We start from the raw sequence: 24,919 nt of genomic DNA on the forward strand, positions 1-24,919 counted from the left end.
CCTGGGTCTGTAAATGACTGGCTCTTGAACAGAGGGATGACAGTTGCATTCCTCTATTTACTGGGCATGAAGCCTGTTTGGAGTCTACTGTTAAATAGGTTTTATAGTGGTCCCAACTGGTCATGTTTTATGTTATTAAGGAGGCATCCTGAGATATTTTCTGGGTACACTGATGAAATGTTCTTGGTTTTGAAGAGTATATTAAGCACCTGTTCCCTAGCGATAGTTGGGGAAGTTTTTGTTCAGGGTATTTCCTGAGGGATGTCTGGGAGGAGGTAAAATTGGAGCTAAAATTCTCAACCTGTAGATTTGCTGTACCTTTCAGATCAATATTGTGGTTTAATTTAAAATTAGTTTGGCACATTGCTGTGTATTGCCTCTGAGGTTGCAGATATAGCTGAAGAAAGCCTTGTGATTGTCCAGGTTGGGGAGGTTATTTTTTTACCTCAAATTTGTCTTTGGTGACTTGGGTAGCCCTCTGAGTTATTTGTTTAGATTTATAATAAAGTTTTAACCTTGCTGAGCCTGTATTTCCTAATTTTTGCCATGATTTTCTTCCTTTTTATACAGTATATTGATGCAGGAATTCCATCACAGTGGCTTATTTTTAGAGTTTGGCATCGTTATGTACAGCTGTCTCTCTACAGATATTGACATGATTGTACAGGGTTTCTGTGAACAATTCCAGATAGTCAGCAGCATTCTCAGGGTTTGGGGGAGCTAGGGATTTTGCCATTGTATCATTTAATAATAGGAAGTTTGCCTTAGAATAATTCCTAAAAGTACCAGAGTTAGCTGGTGTCTTAGGTTTTATTTTTATTTCAAAGGATACAGATTTATAATCTGATCTGACCAGTGAGGACATTATCCTGGGGGCATGCAACTTTCTTAGATAGCAGTTTACACCAGGATTATCATGTGTGTCCCAGCTCAATCTGGGATGTGTGCACTTTCATGGGCTCAAGGTGACAAGAACTTTTAGTTGTATCTCCTTGAAGGTTTCTATGACTAGGCCCTTAATGGCTCCTGTGATTGTTTGCTTAGTATTGTTCCCATGTTCCTGTCATACGTTTCACAATCAAACCTATGAAGTAAATCATATTTGAAACCATTCTTTAAATGAAGTTAGCACATTTTCTGGAGTTTTATATTTTTTGTGTATCGGCCATGTTTTTGGACTTTCTTTTGAACAAAACAGACATATTTTCCTTCCTCTATCAAGAGTGTCATGAGTAAAGATTATAATTGTTATGTGCCTGCAGAGAGGTGATTGTAAAAGTACACCAGTAATCCACCCGTCTTAATCGTATAATTCATGTACAACTACCCTCTGCATGTAGACTTTATGAAGGCTTTTACCAATAACCCACCCCAATTAAGTCTTATCTTTTTATTAACTTTTTCATGGTACCCTCTCTGATTACTTCCTGAAATCTAAACAGACTATGCCCACAATCCATTAAACATCTAGCCAAAGATTTAATTAGATTATGTCAACCTGTTCTGTTAGAACATAGCTTTCTTGTTTTTGGCGTATTATAGTTCATCAGAAAGTTTTATACCTTTGCCTATCTTAATCTTAAAAGCTTTACCAATACACATCAGGGTATATTTAAAAAAAAAAACTAAGTGGCATCTGTTATGAGTACTATGGCAGGCACCAGCACAACTGCTCAGATATGTGCTGTGGAGTATCTGTGTAGTCTAGTCATCTAACTTACACAGGAAATTCTTTATCTCATTCTTCAAGGCTGAGATTTAGCATTTTAAGGTCTCGCTGTTTGACATACCTTGTGTGCTACGAGGTACTGCAGATCAATTTCACAGGGAGGGAATCTCAGTCTTTCTTCCTTTACTTTTATGGCGTACTTTTCAATGTCCATCAAAGAAATTCTTATTCTCTACACTGCAGCAAATCACCCAGTCTTTCCTACCCTTTCATCCTAAATTAATTCTTTCCATTCATTAGTGATTGTTTAAATCATTTTAAAGTACTAGCTCATTTTACTGCAAAAATGTAAGTGATGGTCTGTGGCATGTTGCTTTATAGCAATTTCCATAGATAAGATATTTTTGTTTTTATTCATATGCTGCCCCTGCTAAATGTAGCTGTTCTTACAATTTTATATAGTAGGCTTATCTTAGTAGCTCATTTTACACTACTGTGTGATCAGACGAATCAGTAACAGTGGCACAAATCACTGAGCTCTGGAGACTAACTCCTCTTGCCAGACCATGCTATGGTGACAAAATCCATTAAAACTTTTGTGAAGCATCTTGCTCCTTATTCTGATTATCTTCATACCTGATCCTCATATTACATGGTTGCACTTCTTTGTTTCTGTCCGCACTAAGAAAGAAATGTACACTAAGCTATGCCAGATATAAGAGAGCAAAAATAAAGCACCTTAGAAGGATGCAAGGAGGTGAACAGAAGATGCAGACACAGATCCTTTAAGTGCGTTCGTTCAATTTATTTCTTTGAACTTCATCAGAAAATTAAGAACATCTCACTCTTCCCACATTATAAGAAATTCAAACACAGTCACATGACATAAATGCTCCAATCACAATGCATTACAAATCTATAAAACAATGTAGTATAAAAATGAATAATAAAATATATATTTATGTGAAAAATAGAAAGGCACTAATAACACTTTGCAAGGGATAAAATATCACCTCAGTACTAGAAAGCACTTAATATTAATGCTTTCATTTAAACCTGGTACCTCTATCTGCTACCGGGTTGATTTGCCACAAAGATTCTTTGCATTCCAATACAATTTTGTAATTTCCTATGAAGTCCTTGTTAACAATGTTATCTAAAACAGAAAAAGTAAATTTCTTAAAGTCAGAACAAATGTTGGCATGTTTAGCAAGAGCATTAGTGAAATCCCACTTTTTAATGGCCAGTGTGTGTTCATAAATTCTCCTTTTTAGACTTCTAATAGTCTTTCCTATGTAAAAGGAACAACAGGAATCACAAGTGGCCACATATACTACATACTCACTATCACAGGAGTTGTAGTCCCTTGCCCAAATTATCTTATTACAGTGCCTAAAAAAGTGGATGAAGCATTGCAAATATGTCTACATTGCTTGCATTTTTTACATGAATAGGTTGCTTTCACATAATTTTGTCTTGAATTAGATGACTTATTTGGTACTTGTTTTAACATAAACTTAATGACAGAACATTTCTAGTAGGTGAATTTTGGTTTGTCACCAACAACCTGAATATGTTCTCTGTTGCCCATTAAAACCTTCTGATTACATCTAATAATATTTTTTGTACCTCACAAGACACCTGCAGCAGTTGGAAAGGCCACAGAAGTACCTCACAAAGAGGATTACTGGCCTCAAACAAATGCCCTACACTGACCGCCTCAAAAAACTCCAGCTTTACTCTGTAGCATATCACCTGCCCCGAGGTGATCTCTGCCTAACATATAAAGCTATGTCAAACCCAGAGCTGTTGGACATGCTACACCTAAAGAAATCCCAATCCCTCCAGACTACACACTCTAGGGACCTAAACCTTGTCACCACAAAAAACAGGACACACTGGATGGATAGATTCCTGTCCCAGAGACTTCCTATACTCTGGAAAAAGCTACCCATCTATGGCAAGCAAAGTTCTTCATTAGCACTCTTCAAGAAAAATCTTGATGAGTGGATGGGAAATAGGAAATACATCCCGGGGATCACTTCTGTGTCTCTGCTGGACAGTGGCACAGGAAAATAACTTTCTTGGGTGGTGTAAGCTATGGAACCTTGCTGGCTAGGCTTACATAGGCCCTTGGGCTGATAGCCTACTACCTACCTATGAACCTACAAACCTATTAGCCACAATTTCATTGACTATGGGCATAGGGAAGGCTATAGTAAAACCAGTGGTTGCCACAACAGTGTGTCTGACATCTGACACAGCACGTGCCTTCAAAATGGGTCTTGCTACATTTTTCCTGAGTACAATAACTTCATTTTCTATGTTGGCAAGCCAGGCTAACTCATAGCCTCTTTACCTAAAAAATTCATAATAATACCTGTCTCTTGAAAAAAAGTGTTGTCATCAGATGTAAGTTGACTCAATCCAATGAGCTGACCTTTGATGAGCCCCTTCTTCATGTGTGTGGGATGTAGTTTATCCCTGTGCAAATACTGGTTCACAAAAATATCCTTCCTATATATACTACTGACAAGCGTCCTAGTGGGTAGTTCAAACATCAACTGAATATCCAAAAAGTTGAGTTGTACCTAACCCTCCCATACTAAATTTAAGAAAATCAGTTGTATTATTTAAATTACTAACAAAAGACACAAATTCTTCTTTGTTTCCCATCCACAAGAAAAACAAATCATCTATATGTCGCTGGTATAAAAATATTTTGTGCCTTTATGGGTGGTTTTGTAAAAACTTTTCTTCTCACATAGCCATTACTAAATTGGCAAAGGCTGGAGCAACCCTCAGCCCCATGCCTATACCTCATATTTACTTGTAGTATTGGCTGTTGAACTGAAAGAAATTATTGTCCAGAATAAGCACCATTAAGTTACAAATAGTATGTATTTTCCCATTGCTGAAATCAGTAAAATTACTTAAACATTCTCTAAGATAAGCAAGTCCTATACCCTGATTAATACCGGTATATGATGAGACCACATCCAAAGATGTAAAGCAAAATTCACCAGCTGGAAGACTCAATTTACTCAATATTTCTAATAAATGCCATGAGGCCCTAAGATAAGATTTGGACACTTGAACAATTGGGTTTAACAAAAAAATCTAACCATAGTGAAATGGTCTCAGTTTTGGATTTCTTTGCTGAGATAATTGGTTGAAAAAGTGGATTTACTTGGGACTTATGCACCTTGGGTATTTCAAAGAATATACCCATACTGAGATACTCAACATGTAGGAACTCATACATGTCGTGATCTATGTTTCCCCTGACAAAACATATCAAACAAATCTTTATCTACCCTTAAGAAACTAGCTTTAATAGTACTACTATCTACGTTGATCTAGGTATTGTCATTCTGTAACACTTTTTCCCTGGAATTAACATAATCTCCAGTTTGCATAATGACAAACATACTACGTTTGTCAGCTCTCATAACTGTAAGGTTTTTATTTTTACTTAAATCACATAGTGCTTGATGTTCATTGATAGTCAAATTATACACATTTGCATCTTGTTTGATATTTCTCATATCCTTCTCACACATATCACCAAATACCTGTAAAGTGTTGCATAAGGGTGGATTGTAAGTACTGTTACATTTGAATTTGTTCATATTAGTAGTAGACAAATGGGTATCATCATGCAAAATGTAGTTGAGATTCATCTTTCTGAGAAATAATTTCAACTCAACAAATAAGTTTAGTAATGTTAACAGAATGGCTAGGAATAAAGGAAAAACCTTTTTTTCAAAACTGAAATTACAACTTGTGACAGTGTAACACTGGATAAATTTAAAACATGAAGGCCAACGTCCAATACAAGATTTTATTGGAATGCAAAGAATCTTTGTGGCAAATCAACCTGGTAGCAGATAGAGTACCAGGTTTAAACTAAAGCATTAATATTAAGTGCTTTCTTGTATTAAGGCGATATTTTATCCCTTGCAAAGTGTTATTAGTGTATTTGTATTTTCACCTAAATATGTATTTTATTATTCATTTTTTATGCTCCATTGTTTAATAGAAGTGTAATGCATTGTTACTGGAACATTTGTGTCATGTGATCATATTTGAATTTCTTATAATGTAGGAAGAGTGAGAGGTTCTTAATTTTCTGATGAAGTTCAAAGAAATAAATTGAACAAAAGCACTAAAAGGATTTGTGTCTGCATCTTCTGTTCACCTCCTTGCATTGCTCTAAGGTTCTTTGTTAATTTTAGTTTGTTTTGTGTTTCGTGAGTTTGCAAGGGGATGGCTTCAGAAGTGAGTTCACAGGACACTTTACTCTACCTCTCCATTCATTCAGTGCCAGATCAGCTTACATGCCTTACTGAGCACTTAACTACCACTGCTGCAGGTGCTATTCAGGATGGTTTTGCCAGGCACTTTGGTTTGCAACAGTGTTCTTCAGTTATTGGCAATGCAACTTGTCAGTCACAGAGTGACTCCACAAGGAGCCAAGTCTTCAGTAATGCCAGTAATGCTGCAGATGTGTGTATTCACGTTGATGGTAGAGTTTTAGAGTATGGGTTCAAACGAACAGACAATGCGTTTTGAACATTAATCATGGGCCCAGCAGTTCAACTGGAAGTACTGTTACTTCAGATTGTATTTTGAATGATACCATCAATTGTAGGAAGGACATTTTTGAACTAGAGCAACACACGGTTCAGTTTATTTCACTAGAGGTTGAAATCTTATATTTAGAGGAATGCATTAAGTGACAATGCAATCCTCAGGGGCTCAGAGCCTCTAGATTTCCAAACTGTGTTAATTTTGGAGATTTGCTTTACAAGAATAATGTAAATTTGTTTAATGAGACTGCCATCAACATGATGCAACTTTTGGTTACGCATTCAAGTGAAATGAAGAACATTAAGTGGGCCATGTTTGGTCTGGACACTAAAATCAAACAGTACAATTGTATGCTGGGTCATCTTTATAATGGTATTGGGGCTAAAGCAGACAGACATAGGGCCTCAGTCATTGCAAGGAAGCAAGCTAAGCTTTGGAGGGATATAGCAGGATATGCTAATTATACGGCCTATCCTGAACAACACTATGGAACTAAGAATGGGCCTGCTGATGCTTCAACCATTGATGATAATAAGGTTCAGACCAACAGCAACAACATGAATGATAATGTTAATGCAACTGGGGCACAATTACTTCTGATGCTAATGAAGCTCAGTCAGTAGTGGTTACTCATAATAATGATAACATCACTTGTGCCACAGTTGCTTCTAGTTCAGATAACACTCGTGCTTCAGATCCTTTTTTGATGGGCCAGGCAGGCAACAAACGAACTCCCAAGTGGTGCAATCAATCACAGAACAAGACGGAGGGGAAGGGGAAAAACAACAGGAGAAAGAACTAACCTCTGAAAATGCATTGGACGTTGGCCTTAATATTTTAAATTTATCCAGTGTTATACTGTCACAAGATAGAAGTTCAGTTTTGAAAACGTTTTTTTCCTTTGTTCCTAGCCATTCTGTTAACATTACTAAACTTATTGTTCAGTTGAAATTATTTCTCAAAGTTGAATCTCAACTACATTTTACATGATGTTACCCATATGTCTCCTACCAATGTGAACAAATTCAAACATAACAGTACTTACAATCCACCCTTATGCAACACTTTACAGGTATTTGGTTATATGTGTGAGAAGGTTATGAGAAATATCAAACAAGCTGCAAATATGCATAATTTGACCATCAATGAACATCAAGCACTATGTGATTTAAGTTAAAATAAAAAAACTTAGAGTCATGAGAGCTGACAAAGGTAGTATGATTGTCATTATGAAAACTGGAGATTATGTTAATTATAGGGAAAAAAATCTTACAGAATGACAATACCTACATCAAAGTAGATAATAGCACTATTAAAGCTAGTTTAGTTTTTAAGGGTAGATACAGATTTGTTTGATATGCTTTGTCAGGGAAACATAGATCTCGACACATACAAGTTCCTACAGGTTGAGTATCCCATTGTGGGTGTATTGTTTGGAATACCCAAGGTGCATAAGTCCCAGGTAAATCCCCCCTTTCTACCAATTATCTCATTGAAGAAATCCAAGACTGAGACCATTTCACTACAGTTAGATTTTTTTGTTAAACCCAATTGTTCATGCATCCAAATCTTACCTTAGGGACTCATGGCATTTATTAGAAATAGTGAGCAAACTGAGTCTTCCAGCTGGTGAATTTTACTTTGCATCTTTGGACGTGGTCTCATCATATACCTGTATTAATCAGAATATAGCACTTGATTACCTTAGGGAATATTTACATAATTTTTCTGATTTCAGCAATAAGATGCATACTATTTGTAACTTAATGGGGCTTGTTCTGGACAATAATTTATTTCAATTCAACAGCCAAAAACCCAAGCAAACATCAGGTGTAGGCATGGGGGTGAGGGTCGCTCTGGCTTTCGCCAGTTTAGTAATGGCTATGTGGGAAGAAAAGTTTTTACAAAACCACCCACAAAGGCACAAAATACTTTTATGCCAGCAATATATAGATGATTTGTTTTTCTTATGGATGGGAAACAAGGAAGAATTTGTGTCTTTTGTTAGTGATTTAAATAATACAACTGATTTTCTTAAATTTAGTATGGGAGGTTTTGGTACAACTCTTAATTTTTGGATATTCAGTTGACGTTTCAACTACCCAGTAGGATGTTTGTCAGTAGTATATAAAGGAAGGATATTTTGTGAACCAGTATTTGCACAGGGATAGCCTATATCTCACACACATGCCAAAGGGCGACTTACATCTGATGACAACACTTTTTTTCAAGAGATGGGTATTCTTAGGAATTTCTTTATGCAAAGAGGCTATGAGTTAGCCTGGCTCACCAACATAAAAATGAAGTTATTGTACTCAGAGAAAATGTAGCAAGACCCATTTTGAAGGTACATTCTGTGTCAGATGTTAGATACACTGTTGTGGCAACCACTGGCTTCACTATAGCCTTTCCTATACCCATAGTCAATGAAATGGTGGTTAGAAAAATATTATTAGAGATAATTGGAATGTTTTAATGGACAACAGAGAACTTATTCAGGCTTTTGGTGATACATCAAATTTCACCTACAAGAAATGTTCTAAGTTTAAGTTTATGTTAGAACAAGTACCAAATAAATCATCTAATATAGGACACAATATTAAGTGCTTTCTAGTATTAAGGTAATATTTTATCCCTTGTAAAGTGTTATTAGTGTATTTGCATTTTCACCTAAATATGTATTTTATTATTCATTTTTTTATACTACATTGTTTTTTAGAAATGTAATGCATTGTGATTGGAAGATTTATGTCATGTGACTGTTTGAATTTGTTATAATGTGGGATGAGTGAGAGGTTCTTCATTTTCTGATGAAGTTCAAAGAAATACATTGAATGAAAGCCCTAAAAGGATTTGAGTCTGCATCTTCTATTCACCTCCTTGCATCATTCTAAGGTTCTTTGTTCATTTTAGCAAAATAAAACTGACTTGAAGAGCATGTTTACCTTCACCATTAACTGAACTAGTTCTTAAAATCTGTGGAGTAGTCTGGAAAATGAGGAAAAGAGCAGCTATAATTGGCTTCCTACTAGGAAGGGGGATTCCCCAGTCTCATTGCAGCAATACCTGTGGTGTAGAAAAAATGAACTGTTACAATAACTACTGAGGTGACTATACTTCCTGAAAGAGGAGCAAGAATCTTATGGAAGATTAAGTCTAATTACATTGGAATCTTTGTAATTGTACATGCACTCTTGAAAGATGGCTTATAAAGAACAATACCAATCTGCCTCTTGTTCATAGGTTCATAGATTCATAAGTGTTTAATAGGCTAACATCACAAGGGCCTTTTTAAGCCTAACATGTATCCCAAATCTCTGACAAGTTCTGATACCCTTCATAAGTGTAAGCAGGGGTTTGGCAGATGAACCATTTACAGGTTACATGTGTCCATTAGAGACATGGGTGCCAAGCCAGGGATGGATTTCCTGTTTTCCATCCAATTGTCCAAGTTGTACTTGAATTGGGTTAGGGAAGAGCTCTGCTTCACATGGATGGGGAGCCTGTTCCATAGATGTGGTAGTATCTAGGATACATACCCATCTCTCCAGCAGGTCCTATTTATATCATAAGCAAGGTTTAAGTCTTTAGAATCGGTAATTCTGGTGCTGTTTCTTTTGTGAATATGCAGCAGGTCTATCAGAGTGGGATCTGACAATGCCCTGTATGCCAGGCATAGATCTCCCCTCCAAAGCCTGTAGAAGACAAAGTGAAGGGACAGGGCCTTGGGGCGGACTGCATAGGACATTTTACTTATGCTTTGTATTCTTTTAGTGAGAAACCTCTATGGATGTTTGAATTGTTGGATATGCCTGGTTAGGTACATACCAAAGGGGGCACTGTACTCAATGTTAGGTCTGATGAATGCCTAATACAGTGCAATAATGACTTCCTTGGACTTAAATGCCATACTTTGTTTATAAGTTGCAGAATATAGAATGGTTTCCTCACCACTGTAAACATGTGATGGTCAAAGGCTAGATTACTATGTATGTGTGTCCCTAAGTCCCTGACTGCTGGGTCAGCACTAAGGGCTGTGTTGTCAACATGATAGTTAACAGGGCTAGATGACTTCCCAAAGGATACTATTATGCATTTCTTGGCATTTAGTTTTAGTTCATGGCTCTGACACCAGTTGTTTGTCTGTGTCAGCCTCTCCTGGAGAACATGTGTCGGTGTGAGATTTAATGACAGCTCCTAATTTGCAATTATCTGCAAATTTAGTCAGCCAGAGACCAGTGGCTTTGACCTTGACTTCTGAGAAGTAAATGGCAAAAAGGAGCTGTCCAAGGACTGACCCCTGAGGACTCCACTTGCAACTGACCTGTTTGTAGAGGTGAACTCCCCAATTCTAAATTTCTGGGTCCTGCCTGTGAGCCAGTTGGTTATCCACCAGATGACATACAGGTTTGTACTTAACCTCTTGTGTCTGTCAACAATGCTTGAGTGGGGTATTGTGTCAAATGACTTGGACAGGTCAAGGTAGGCAGTGTGAACAGTTTTGCCCTCATCCATTGTTTTGGTGACCTTCTCAAAGAAGTCCACCAGGTTAAGTAGGCATGATCTGCCTTTGATGAAACCAAACTGGGTTAGGTTCAGTGTCTGGAGGTTGACTATATCTCTGTTGATCATTTCCATGATAATTATTTCCATGGCTTTACATATAAGACTAGTTGAGACTTATGGGTCTGCAGTTTCCAGGGTCTGTAGATGGCCCACCATTGTGCAGAGGAATGACTGTTGCCTTTCTCCATTCATGAGGCACAAAACATGTTTCAAGGCTACAGTTAAATAGTAATTCCAGAGGCCCTGATAGGTCGTGTTTCATGCTATTTAGAAGCCATCCTGGGATGTTGTCTGGGTGCATTGATGCAATGTTCTTAGTCTTAGAGAGAGTATTAAGGACCTGTTCCATAGTGATAGTAGGGGGAGTTATATTTGATGATATTTCATGAGGGAATGTTGAAGAGGTTAGAAGAATGAAGGTGGAGATGAATTTATCAACCAGGAGGTTTGCTATGTCTTCTGTCTCAGTATAGGTGGCTTAATTTACAATAAGCTATGCACACAACTATGTATTGCCTTTGAGGTTGCAGACATAGCTAAAGAATGCTTTGTGGTTGTCCTTGGCCTGGGAGGCCAAACTTACCCAAACTTGCATTTGGTAAAGTTTATTTGTCCTCTGAGTTGTCTGTTTAGTTTCATGAGAATGCTTGTATCCTGCTGAGTGCTGCACCTCCTAATTTTTGCTATGATTTTCTTCCTCATGTTATATAGCCTATTGGTTTTGTGATTCCACCATGGTGATTTGTTTTTTTTGAGATAGTTCTGTACTTCTTCCCGGTGGGTACAGCTGCCTCTATGCAGCTATTAACATGCTTGTACAGGGTTTCTGTGAACAGTTCTGCATAGACAACAGTGTTCTCGGGGTTTATGGGGGCTTGAAATTTTGCCAGGTTCTCACTTAATAGCAGGAGGTTAGCCTTAGAATAGTTCCTGAATATTCTAGGTTTAGCTTGGGACCAGGTTTTATTTTTACTTCAAAGGAGACCATTTTGTGGTCTGACCTTACCAGGGAAGGCATTACATTAAGAGGTGTACAGCACTCGCCCATATTAGTGAGGACCAGATCTAGTATGGCTACACCCCTGGTTTGTGCATTGACTATCTGGTCCAGGGAGTTTATGTTTACAAAATCCAGGAACCTCTCTGCATGTATGTTTGGTGTCGTATAGGATTCCCAGTTAATAGTGGAGTAATTAGAGTCACCCATGAATATGCTATTGGGTTGGATGGTTAGTGTTTCTAATAAGCTTAAATACATGGTATGGTTTTCCTGGGTTGGGGGGGGGGGTCCTATAGCTTGCAATGAAGTGGTATTGGATTTTGCCTAGGTAATTTGAAGATGGAGCAGCTCAAGTGCATTGTCCTGTTTGACCAGCTTGAAGTATATTTATCTTTGATGTAAATAGAGATAACTCTACCTTTAGTCCCTGGCTGTGAAGTAGTTGGCCTAAATGAGTGGTAAGTATTATAACCTGTGCTCTCTGTGGCTTTAAACCATGTCTAAATCACCGCACAGACATCAGCATTCTCTAGAGTAAAGAGGGCTTCTACGGAGTGGAGTTTTTTTAGACTCTTTTCATTAAGCATTAATACAGTTACATTTTTTTGGTTTTGATTTGCTATGCCAGAAATGCTTTCATTTTCCCATTGTCTAGAAAAGGCACTATGGGAGAAGACAATGGTTTAGCTAATATTTGAAAGCCTAGAGTGGAGAGGTGCAAACCATCTCTGGGAAAGCTGCATGGTCTGTTGACCATCTCTTTCCATGCAGACAAATATCACACCCACTTTAGAATGGTGCCTGAAACTAAGCCAATTATTAAATTCAGTCATATTTTGTCCATATTGTGGCATCATCCTTAGAGAAGGTAAAATGCCACTCAATGCTAGGTTCATACCAGCCTGAGACACATATTCCAAGAGCTCCATGATGGGACAGAGTAACTCATTAGTCAGTCCACATCTGATGGACAAAAAATAAGAAATGAACAGGTTGGAGGGATGAATTAAATGAGAACCCCTAACAGCCTTAACAATTATCTTTGCTGATTTACAGCAGTTACTTGCAGAACTTTTGACATCTTCAGATTGACTGGCCTAGCTGAGGTAATAGTAAGGTCATAGCATATCTAGACTTGATATTGTTATAGCCATCCGTTTGGTTGCCAAATACATAAATGTAGAGTGTGAGTGTGTCACTTAGGGTTATGACATGTTGGTGGCAGCCAAGACACTCTCTATATGGTATGCATTTTTACACCTTTGAAAAGGGAGCATGCCAATCTTTCAAGGCTAATTTTATTCCTATTATATCTATTTGCAGAAGTGTCCATTTACCAGGTCTATTCATTTCATTTGGAACTTCAACCAATGTCCTTCATGACAGGATTCAGTTTACTGTGTTGTTAAATCATGAAGTCAGCTAAGTAATACATATCAAAGAAGCCATACAAGTTATACATTCCAAACCTACAAGAGTTTGCTGTATAGTATATTTCTTTGAAGCAATACGAATTCAAATGAAATAAATATAGTTTATTTATGCATTCATTGGGTTTTTACCAGGAAGATGTACTGGCTTAAAGCATGAACATTTTCAGGACTAATTTTAAACAATAAATTAGATATAAGCAAATAACAATCACAAGATAAAGTGTGTAAGATAAGATGTTCTTCAGCTGAGACTTGAACTCAAGCCCTTTAAAGACTTTATTAATTATCTTCTGATATGCACTAAACACCAGGACCTGAAGGAAATGGTGTGCTTTATAGTTCTACAATTTGAACAGTTCTATGTGAAAGTGCATATAACTCTCACAGTTTGCAAATTTTTTATTACTGGAATATGTGAAACTCAGCTTATTTTTTTAATCATGATTCTCTTTTCTACTACTTGTCATTTGAAAATCTATCACTTTCCCCCACCAGCAAATTTACCCCACTGGCATGTTTATTTATACTGGAGAGTGACGGATATGAGAGATATGGATAAAAACTGGCCTTCACAAGAAATGTCAACAGTTATGCTATTAATTTCTTCCTGTGGTACATTTGTATGTGCACTTGCCAAATCAATGTATTGCAATATCAGCCCCCAAGGCAAGTGCATGTTTGCACAAGCATGGCATTTCTGAATACAGTATGTGATTGCTTCTTCTCAGAGCATAATATATGGCTCATTCCTTCTATTGCATGTTATAGTGGCTGGCTTTGAGTGTTAGGATAACAGCTGAATGAGCTATCCCTCCCTCCATGTATGGATAAACTAGTGTTAGTACGCCACTCCCACACTCTGTCTGGCTCCTTCAATGTCCAGATTACTAGCCTGTTTGAAGTATCCGAGTAATGATCAGGAGTTTATACTATTATGCAGTAAAGCTGGCTCAGCCAGCTTGGTTTGAATATCTAGGGTGTTCCTGGGAGATCTATTTGACTTGCAGCAACATGAATGCTGTCCTGATCTAACTCTGGAAACAAACTATGCGAGTGAATACTGATCATGCTTTTTTAGCAGAACTAATTACTTCTTGTCAGTTATGCTTTATTACTGACAGCATTGTTTCTAGCTGCTGGTGGTTTTGCTTTTAATGATTGCAGTACTCCGTGTACCTTTGTGAAGAAATGATGTTGCAGACATTGCACGCAAACAGAATTTCATAACCAGAACATCTTGTCATATGTTTATAATAGAGGCAGTTTCAGCCAAGATGCTACTTTACTTAACTTTAGGAAATAAGACGTTGGGTTTCCAAACTTGTGGTCGCCCTGTTTGCTTGGTTTTATGATTCCACAACATGTTTTATAAGGAAATTCTAAAGATTCAGAAAGTAACAAAAATGCCTGGTGTGCACATCAGTACAAATTATAACAAAATATAAACAAAGGATAGAATTCTGAAAAGCCTTACAACAAGCTACACCAAGTGTTTTGTGTAATTAAAGTAGCACTATAATGCTTTTGGAAGATTTAAAGTGGCAATGTTTGTGTGTAATATGCATGTGAATTGTAACATTAACTATAAAGATTTACAGATAATGCAGTATATGTGTCGAGGCATGACCATACTCCACAGTACTCCAACTATAATGATTTACAGGTAATGTAGTGTATGTATCCAGGCATGACCATATTCCACAGTACTCCAACTATAATGATTTACAGGTAATGTAGTGTATGTATCCAGGCATGACCATACTCCACAGTACTGTCTATGATAGTGTGTGTGTGTGTGTGTGTGTGTGTGTGTGTATATATATCTATAAATATATATATATATCTATCTATATATATATATATATATATATATATCTATATATATATATATATATATATATAAAATCTCCTGGAATGTCAGAGTTCTCCAGGACAAAAATAAAAGGAATCTTCGAATGCATTTATTGGTAAAAACAGAAGCAGATATCTGTTATATTCAAGACTCACATATGGTAGATGAAGACTAGGTAAAGGAAAGAAACAGGAAATGGATAAAAGACATTATTTCATCAGGAAACAGCGGTAACTCTAAGCGGGTAGCGATTATTATAAAAAGTTCATTTAAACCTTCCATTATTGACAAGGGTACAGATCAGGATGGTATATGGTGCTGCTTCACATGCCTAACCGTACTACTTGCTAAACCAATTTTATTCCTAAACCTGTATGGACCATGCTCAGGACAAAAGGGATTCATCTTAAAGGTCTATAACATTTTGCTTAATTTCTCCAACCATTTCTATATCCTAGGGGGATTGGAATGCAGTAGTCGACCCTAACATTGACTGCTCTAATAAATCCAAATCGTGTAACACACAAGCCTCCCTTGTTATAATGGAATTAATCTCTGATTTTGGTTTGGTTGACCCTGTTTCCTTTGATAATCACACCCGGAACAACAACAACTACACATATTTCTCTAGATGCCATAATTCTTGGTCATGCATAGATTTCTTTCTAATGTCTAGCACACTAATTGGCAAATAAAATATTAAACTGATCCCAGATTTTTCTCAGACCATTCAAAGATTGCTTTAATGACAAACTTTGCACTTAACACATCCCTGATAAATAAAGGTTTTTAACTGGCCTCTTAACAACAATGTCTTACGTGAACCCGACAGTTACTGAGGAGATAACTAATATTCTAAAGGAGTTTAACACTGACCCTCATGACACAGATATCCCATATGACGTCCGTTGGGCGGCATGTAAAGCTGTACTTAGGGGCATATTTATCCAAAAATCTACCTACCTTAAAAAAGAGGAAAGAAAAGGAGAACCGCCTAATATCCGAGATTAACAATCTAGATGATAAACTTCAAGTTAATTACACCTTTGCTACAGAAAATGAAATGATAAATAAGCAAAGAGAGTTGTTTGACCTGCATCAATCCAACTATTCCCTACAAGAACTAAGATTTATAAAATATATTCAGAATGGATTCAAACCACCTCCAAAGCACTAGCTAGACTAACTGAAAATAAGCATGAATCACCAAGAATAGCCCTTATCTATCATCAAGATACACTTTATAAATCAGATACTGAAATGATCCATTTATTTCACCAAGTTTATTCCGATATCTATGCTAGTAACAATCTCCAAACCCCAATCACAGAGATAATAAATTATCTTAACAACATCACATTCCCAAAACTAACTGAAAAACAGAAAGTAATCCTCTCTGCCCCACTGACTATCCAAGAATTTATAAAGGCCATCGGCAACCTTAAACTAGGGAAACCTCCAGGGCCAGATGGATACTCCTCAGATTTCTATAAAAGTTTTAAAGACAACTTAACTCCTATCCTACTTAAGCTATTTAATTGCATATCCATTAATGGTATTGTGGACCTTTATATTAACCACCAAAGACCATACTAATCCCCAAAAACAGCCTGGATAAATCAAAGCTTAACAACTACAGGCCAATCTCCCTAATGAATGTTGACATTAAAATTTTATCATCCATTCTTGCCGAAAGACTTAAAAAAGTTGTCCACTCCCTAATTTCTGCAGAACAAGCAGGTTTCATGACCAACAGACATACCTGGGACAATACTCTAACTATAAAAATCCAAGGTATGCAATAATGCTGGATGCATGCAAGGCATTTGATAGGGTCAACTGGAATTTTCTGTTTACAGTGCTGTCTTACTTTGACATACCTCCCGAGTTCATCAGTATCATCAAAATTCTATACAATAGCTCTTACACACACTTTATATAAACAAGCAATACTCACAACCAATTAAAATTTCAAATTGCACCAGACGAGGGTGCCCTCTGTCCCCTCTTCTTTTCAACTTATATATAGAACCTTTCTTCCTATCCATATTACAAAAAACATACCACTCAATCCCCAAAATTCTTAATACCAGCACCAGCTTGATCGCATTCGCAGATGACCTGAATCTATATTTTGAGAATCCCTTGTCGGATACCAAGAAAATAGTCACTACCTTGATCACTTTTGCTTATATCTCAGACTACTAAATCAACCAAAATAAATCTTATATTTTCTCGATCAATCCTTCAGCCCATAGGCAGAACTTCTTTCCAGGCTCATCTTTCCACATAGTATACTCCTTTAAATATCTAGGGGTCTGCTACGACCACTCTTCTTCTTCCATGTTACATTCCAATTTAACTAAAGTATGGGCGGCACTCTCACAAGACATGTCTCAATGGCAACAGATGAAACTCCCTATGTTATATAAATCATCTATCATTAAAATGAACATCCTCCCAAAGCTTCTCTATCATCTTCATGCATCTCTCTCCTCCACTCCCAGTGCTTTTTTCCCTAAAATCCATAAAGCCTTTGCGAAGTTCATATGGCACCCCGATTCCATAAGGGTGTCATATCAAAGACTTATACTCCCAAAAGTTAGGTGAGGCCTAGGTATGCCTAATCTTCAACTCATATAGAATCATGCACGCCAACAGATTAATTACAATTGCCAACTACCATCCAAACTATGTAACATGGACTCCCATCTAGGTAAAAATGTGGCACAATCATGCTCTGAATAATACATTTAACCCTAAAGCCCTACCTTTTTTAGGCCCATCAACTCTTAAGAATCTGAAACTGCAGCATATTCTAAAGGTTAAAATCAAAACCTTCCAAGAGTTTTTTAAATCCCTGAATCTAGAAAAAGCTCTCCTCCTTTTCCAGCCCATCGACCTAAACCTGAATCTCATATTGAACTATAGCATGATCAATTTGATCAACTACCCTCTAATAAAAGCATACATACTATGGGATATTCATAAGCATAGACACTCATCACTAACAGAACTTCGAATTTTCTTAAATTTACACAAAAATACATTATAATTCTAGGGCAGATAAGGAAAATTATTGCATCTTTACTTCATGACCATACAATTGTTGATTATTACTGCAACCTGGTTGCCAAGCTGTTGCAAAACTTAGCCAGCAAGAAGAGTATGCTGTCCCTATCATATAAACTTATAATCCCAATTTTATATCAGAAAAAAATTGTATACGCAGAATACTGGGATCAACAAGGGACAAACCTGCTAGTAGATCAGAAACTATCAGCTATTAAATCCACACTTTTGTTTTCCCCATTTAAAAAGTAATCCAAAAACTCCAAGGAAAGGGTGCACAGAACCAGGAACCAATAAAACCACAACAGGCACCCAAAGAGGCAGAAGGTAATAATAAAACACAAGCCTGTAGGTGTAAGCAGCAGCAGGTTTAATCACATACACACCACACAATACAAAGCGTTTTCGTCCACCAGACTTCCTCAGATGTAAAATGAAAGAATGAAGACTGTGCCTGCTTATATACCCCTCCCAATCTAATTAGTAGTTAAAACAATTGTTTAATTGACACCAATTAAATCCTGTAACTAAAATATTCATGACAACCTTTTCCACAAATACAGATGAAAGTAGATAAAAACATGCACATTTTTTAAAAGAACTTTAAAATAAATATATAAATATTAAAACCATCACAATGTGTTGGACAGATAAATAAACTTGAATCAAAAACCAACAAAAAGAACTTGCAAAACATTATATATACTTATTTTATAGTTTTGCAGGTCTCATTTTTAAAATAGGGGCAATGGATATGTATTCATTCAGCCCTGGGAATCTATTGGCTTCCAATAACAACTGCCAAAATATTTCTCTCACCTCTATCCTATTTTCTTTTTCCCATTTAAAAAGCTTACTTATACACAATTTATGGTTACCAACAATTTATACTTCACTCTAGTCCACTTAAACAAATTTAACCCAAATGTGTCCAATACATGCCCATGCTGACATCCTACATATAATATGGTTTTGTAGATACTCCCACAGTATTTGGTACTCTCTCAAGGTGAGACTTGACAATATGGGGTACCATAAATCAACCCTCTCATGGGAAATGGCATTGCTACATGTTAGTAACCTTAAAATTTCTAAATTAAGATTGCATATCTTAATAACACTTTGTTTATTAGTTAAATTCTATATTACCAAACACTGGCTAGATAGTTCTAAGATGTCCTGGAGAGGGTTTAGGGGTTTGGTTGTAAAATACATTACATCACAAAAATGTTTAATAACTAACTCCCACAAGCAGGCCTATTACCAGAAATTCTGGAATATCATATTTGAGCTCTTGACTGACAGCTAGTAACTATAAACTAAATTACTTCATCATTAATAAATGCCCCTCATCTATATGCTTATTTAATTCCTTTATTTCCCCCTTTTATCCCAGGTCTATGTTAAATGTTCGAACATCCAAAATGTCGAACATTACATGGTCGAGACCAAATGTTCGATATTTCGATGTTCCAATATAAAAAAAAAGAAAACACAGAAAAAAAACACTTTAACAGTGTAGGCAGGGGGGCAAACCCTCTTGCACCCCCACCCCCTACTTAAATATACCAACTCTGAGACTGCACTTCATTGGAGAAAAGGGAAATTCTCCCTATCTGCACCGTATGGTGCTGTTGAAAGTATATCTTCGAGCACTCAAAATTTCGAATGTTTGGTCTCGACCGTGTAACGTTCGAAATTTTGAGGGTTCGAAGATTTGATAGGTACCCTTTATCGCTACCCTGAGTAAAAGGTGGCTCAAGATATGTATTAATTCTTCCCCTTTACCTGTTCTATAAATTTTGATCGAAGGGCAATACAGTGTGTGCAGTTATTGTACTTATCTTAAGATGCAAAAACCAAACGGCTGCAGGTACACTGAGGTGCCTAAAACACACAACAACAGCAAAAGTAAATTAAGGCACCAAAGTTACACACTGGAAATCAGTCACTGTACTTTATTGCAGAAGACTTCTGCAATAAAGTACAGTAACTGATTTCCAGTGTGTAACTTTGGTGCCTTAATTTATTTTTGCTGTTATTGTACTTATCTTCTTTCATCTAGAGTTTTCATTAAGCTTATTCCCAGCGATTTTACTATTCTTAAGCAGCACAATTGTATATATTGTATATAATGACTGGTGTTTTGTTCTCTCCTATATGACTGTTCATTGCTAATCTCTAATTGTTTGTGATATATGTGTATGGCAAAATCAATAAAATTTCTATTGAAAAAAAAAAAAAGAACAGTGAAGCTTTCTTACTTAGCTCATGACATCATGCATTCTATGCATGCAGATCAGATTACATTACATCTAATGTGTATAGGCAAGCCTAATTGTGAATGTCAAGACTCTGTTTAGTTAATATAGCATAGTAGGCTTCTCTTATAAGAATTATGAGTTACACTGTCTGCAAATATTTTTATTGTTCCCTTTTATAATAATGACTATATTTTGTGATCAAATATATACAGAAATGTTATTTTTCTTGTAAACAGTTAATTATAGCCACTACTTCTAGTGAATATACTGGAATTTTTATAAATAATCTTTATAAATAACTTTCCTATGCAGTTAGCAGGTGTTTAGTATAGGCTTATACATTTACAGAAAATGCTTATGGCTAATGGTAATAACTGTAAGGATACTTGAATACCATACTAAATCCTAGACAATATATGTGTGAATAATGTTGATTGAACTAGAATTACTTTGCATTTAATATGATGAATTTCATATTGTATCTTAGATATTTTATATTTCAGATGTCATGTCCTCAGTTATTATAAAGTCATGTTTTTCTAGTATATTAACACTATATGACAGGTAAAGAGCTCAGTAATATCTATGACTTGTGATAACATAACAGAGAAGTTATGAGTTTCAGTATTACCCTATTACTATGGTAGATATTTACAGCGAACTCTAACTTAATTCTGTCTTTGACTCATTCACTTTTAAGACCTGTTATCCACAGTAAGTTTTATATAAATAATGTTTTTTTTACTAATTTTTGTCATATTACTGATGCCAGTTAATTATTATTAATTCTTAGTCAGTTATTTAAACATCTGCTATTCCAAAAGTTTAGGAGTTAATTAAAGACAAGTATGCCTTATGAGATATTTCTAAGAATCTATGTTAACATCTTTTGGGAATGACAGACAATCAACTATGTGTTAACACCTAATTCTTGTGATTTTTTTTTTTTTTAGTAGGGGATTGCCATGATAAGATTTATTCAGAGGGCAAGTAAATACAAATGCTAATGATTCTTTGATTTGTTCTGTCATTTGAAGTTTTTATTACAACTAATACAGATGACATGCTAAGGCATATTGGGTAATCACTCAGATTGTTAATAAAGCTAATGTTTTTTTTCAAACTATTAAGCACTAAATTTAGATTATATATATCCTAATATGTTTCTTGCTTCCTTAGTGAATGATTACTGTATAAATGTTTAATGTTTCTAACAATAGTGTATGTAAGTTATCTCTAAAACCTAAGTGGAATCAATATCTGATTAGTTGTTTATCACTACTATGTTTCTCTTAATTTATAATATATTCTCCATTTTTACTTTGTTTTCATGGGCTCAACCAACAAAGGTTGATGCTTGGGATATGTAGTCTAGCAGATTTAGTTTTGTTTGCTAGACTAGGAATGTATCTCATTCCATGTATAGGGTGTATTAAAGTTTATAACAGACTTAAGTATGCTAATTTTTTGTTATTTAACTGTTTTTCTAGTTTTTAAATGCCTGACGCAATTGTTTTACTTTTATCTTTTCATGGGGAAAGTTATTTGGATTGAGATAAAAAGAAATACAGCAATTGATATTCTGTTGTCTATTCAGGAAGAGTATTATGTATACAGGATTCTATTAATACAGGTACTTTTATTATTTGTTATCTTTAAAGAATTCTGATATGGATTTAACTTTGATATCCTTAAATACTAATGGCTTAAACAACTCATATAAGAGAGTGAACTAACTAAGGTATCTTAAATTAAACAAGGCTCAAGTAGTTTTTCTCCAAGAGACACACTTTAAAATAAATGACACATTTATGTGGGACCCTAAGGAACACACAATACTAGCTCAATCTTCTTATAAAAACAAGACCAAAGGAGTAACAATTCTATGGAAAAAGACTTTCTTAAATCCCCAAATTATTTACAAACATGTAGATAATAATGAACTCATAGCCTTAGTTATACCTAAGTTTAACAATAGAATTTGGACCCTGGTTAATTTATACTGGTTCCCAGGTATGGGGGTTCTCACACCAAGACTATAGACATTGTACCCAAACTAGAATAGATAAAATTTATATCTCACAAGCTTTATTCTAAAATTTTGAATTTTTCAATATAACCTTGTCCCTTTTCAGATCATAATTCCCTTTTATTAACAATTCACTTGGAATTCAATCAGTTAGTTATTATTTCAAGGATTCCCTCATATATCACAAAAATTAAAGACTTTAAATCTTGGATAACTTCTGAACTTCAGCTTTTCTTAAAGATTAATTACAAACTTGAACCAAGCACAATTATGGTTTGGGATTCTCTTAAGGCCACTCTATATGAAAAAAAAAAAACATTAGCTGGTACAAGAATAAAAGTGAAGAATGGGACTCAGAGTTACAGCAACTCCAAAATCAAATATTATCTATTAAATCTAATAAGAACTTAATTGCTACAGATAAGAAGAAAATAGAAGAAGCAAATAAGAAATACAATTAAATATTATCCCATAAAGCTAATTTAGCTATGGAAAAACCTGAAACTACATTCTTATACTACTTCTCCTAAGCATCTTCATAACCTACCTATGAAAGTTAAGATACAATCAAAAACTAATAATATTGATAGTATCTTTCATGAAGGGAAAAGGAAAAATGTCTTGGACATAGGGGAAATTCTGGAGGATTTTAATTATCATTATGCAGAGCATTATACATATAAAATAAGTACAAATTAATGTGAGAAGTTAGAGAATATAGTTCCCAACATAACAAGAAATCCTGAGGAGCTTAAGCTAGATTTGCAAAAACCTATTTCTCAAAAGGAAATTATAGATGGGATTAAAGGAAGTAAGTCTAATAAAGCACCTGGAATAGATGGCTCAAAATTTATAGATTGTTCCCTTCTTCTATAATCTCTCTCTTACATAAAACCTTTCTTGAAGTCCAAACATTAGCAAAACTTCCTCCTTCTTGGAGATATTCTCTAATTTCCCCTATATTAAAAGAGAATAAGGACCCTAATCATTGCAACTCATATAGACCAATTTCTTTGTTGAATAATGAATTATAAACTATGTATGTCAATTATGATCAACAGATTGAAAATACCCATATCTAAAATAATTAATGAAGACCAAACTGGTTTCAAACATAACAGGTATACACAGGATATTAAAAGAGTATTAACACTAATAGATTACCTCAATAGAGGAAAGCATGAAGCACTGATAATAGGACTAGATATTCAAAATGCCTTTGACTCCTTAAATTGGGATTATTTATTTAAAGTCTTATAGTTATTTGATTCCCCCCTATTTTATAACAATGATAAAGAAAGTCTATGAAAATAATCTAGCATATGGCAAAATAGGTCCCTTTACTTCCAAAGCAATCCAAATCACTAGAGGTACTAGATAAGGATGTCCTATGTCCCCTATTCTATTTGCTTTAGCTATAGAAATACTTTCCATCTTAATACGTAATAACCCAAAGATAAGAGGTATAAATATATATTACCAATATATATCTAAAATCATGATGTTTGCTGATGATGTCCTACTTACCTTACCCAACTCTAAGGAAGTGTTAGGTGACGTGGAGATAGTAATAACAAATTTCCAAAAAAAAATCTCAGGACTCTCCTTCAACAAATCTAAATCAAAATATTTATTATTAAATAAAAAAAAGAACATACAAGTTTCAGTTAATCATATTATTGGAAACCAATTTTTAACTCTAGACTATTTAGGAATAGTCCTAGGTAAGAATATAGGGGGACACCTTACAGCTTATCTATGCTAAAGCCATAGACTTAATCAAGACATTGATAAGCAAATGGAATAATATTTTTATGACATTCGATGATAGGTTACAACTGATAAAAATGGTTTTGTTACCTAAAATATTATATATAGCACAGGCTCTTATACTTCCACCAGAAAAGAAAATCCTTAAAGAAATCACTTCAGTTCTGATGAAATTCCTGTGGTACCCCAAAAGAAATAGAGTGGCATATTCTCATCATATCAGAAACTGGGAACAAGGGGGGTTAAAATTCCCAGAGACTGAAACTTATATAAAGGCATCTATAATTAAAATAGTGATGCATTGGATAAATCCTAGATACTCTTCTAACTGGAAACAGTTACACTCCATTATACTAATGAATGAAAACTATCAAAAAATGCTTTGGTAACTGACAAAGATAACAAGATATGGCACTATTTACGTATACCTTTATAGTATAGTACAACAAAATTAACTAAACTAACACTAATAATGTTTTTGATGTTTTTAGAAAATTCATCAACACAAATTTAGATATAAAACTGTGGTATAGATTTTTAATACCATTTACTATTACAAGGGATTTCCCTGATAAAACACAGAGGGATTTTTGGATTATGGGAGAATAGTAACCTATTTTGTTAGTTGCAATGTATAGAAAACTATCAAGCTTTGAACACACAACATATAT

The sequence above is a fragment of the Protopterus annectens genome, chromosome 5.part0, assembly GCF_019279795.1.
Source record: "Protopterus annectens isolate FY-2018-M chromosome 5.part0, PAN1.0, whole genome shotgun sequence".
Lineage (NCBI taxonomy): Eukaryota > Metazoa > Chordata > Ceratodontiformes > Protopteridae > Protopterus > Protopterus annectens.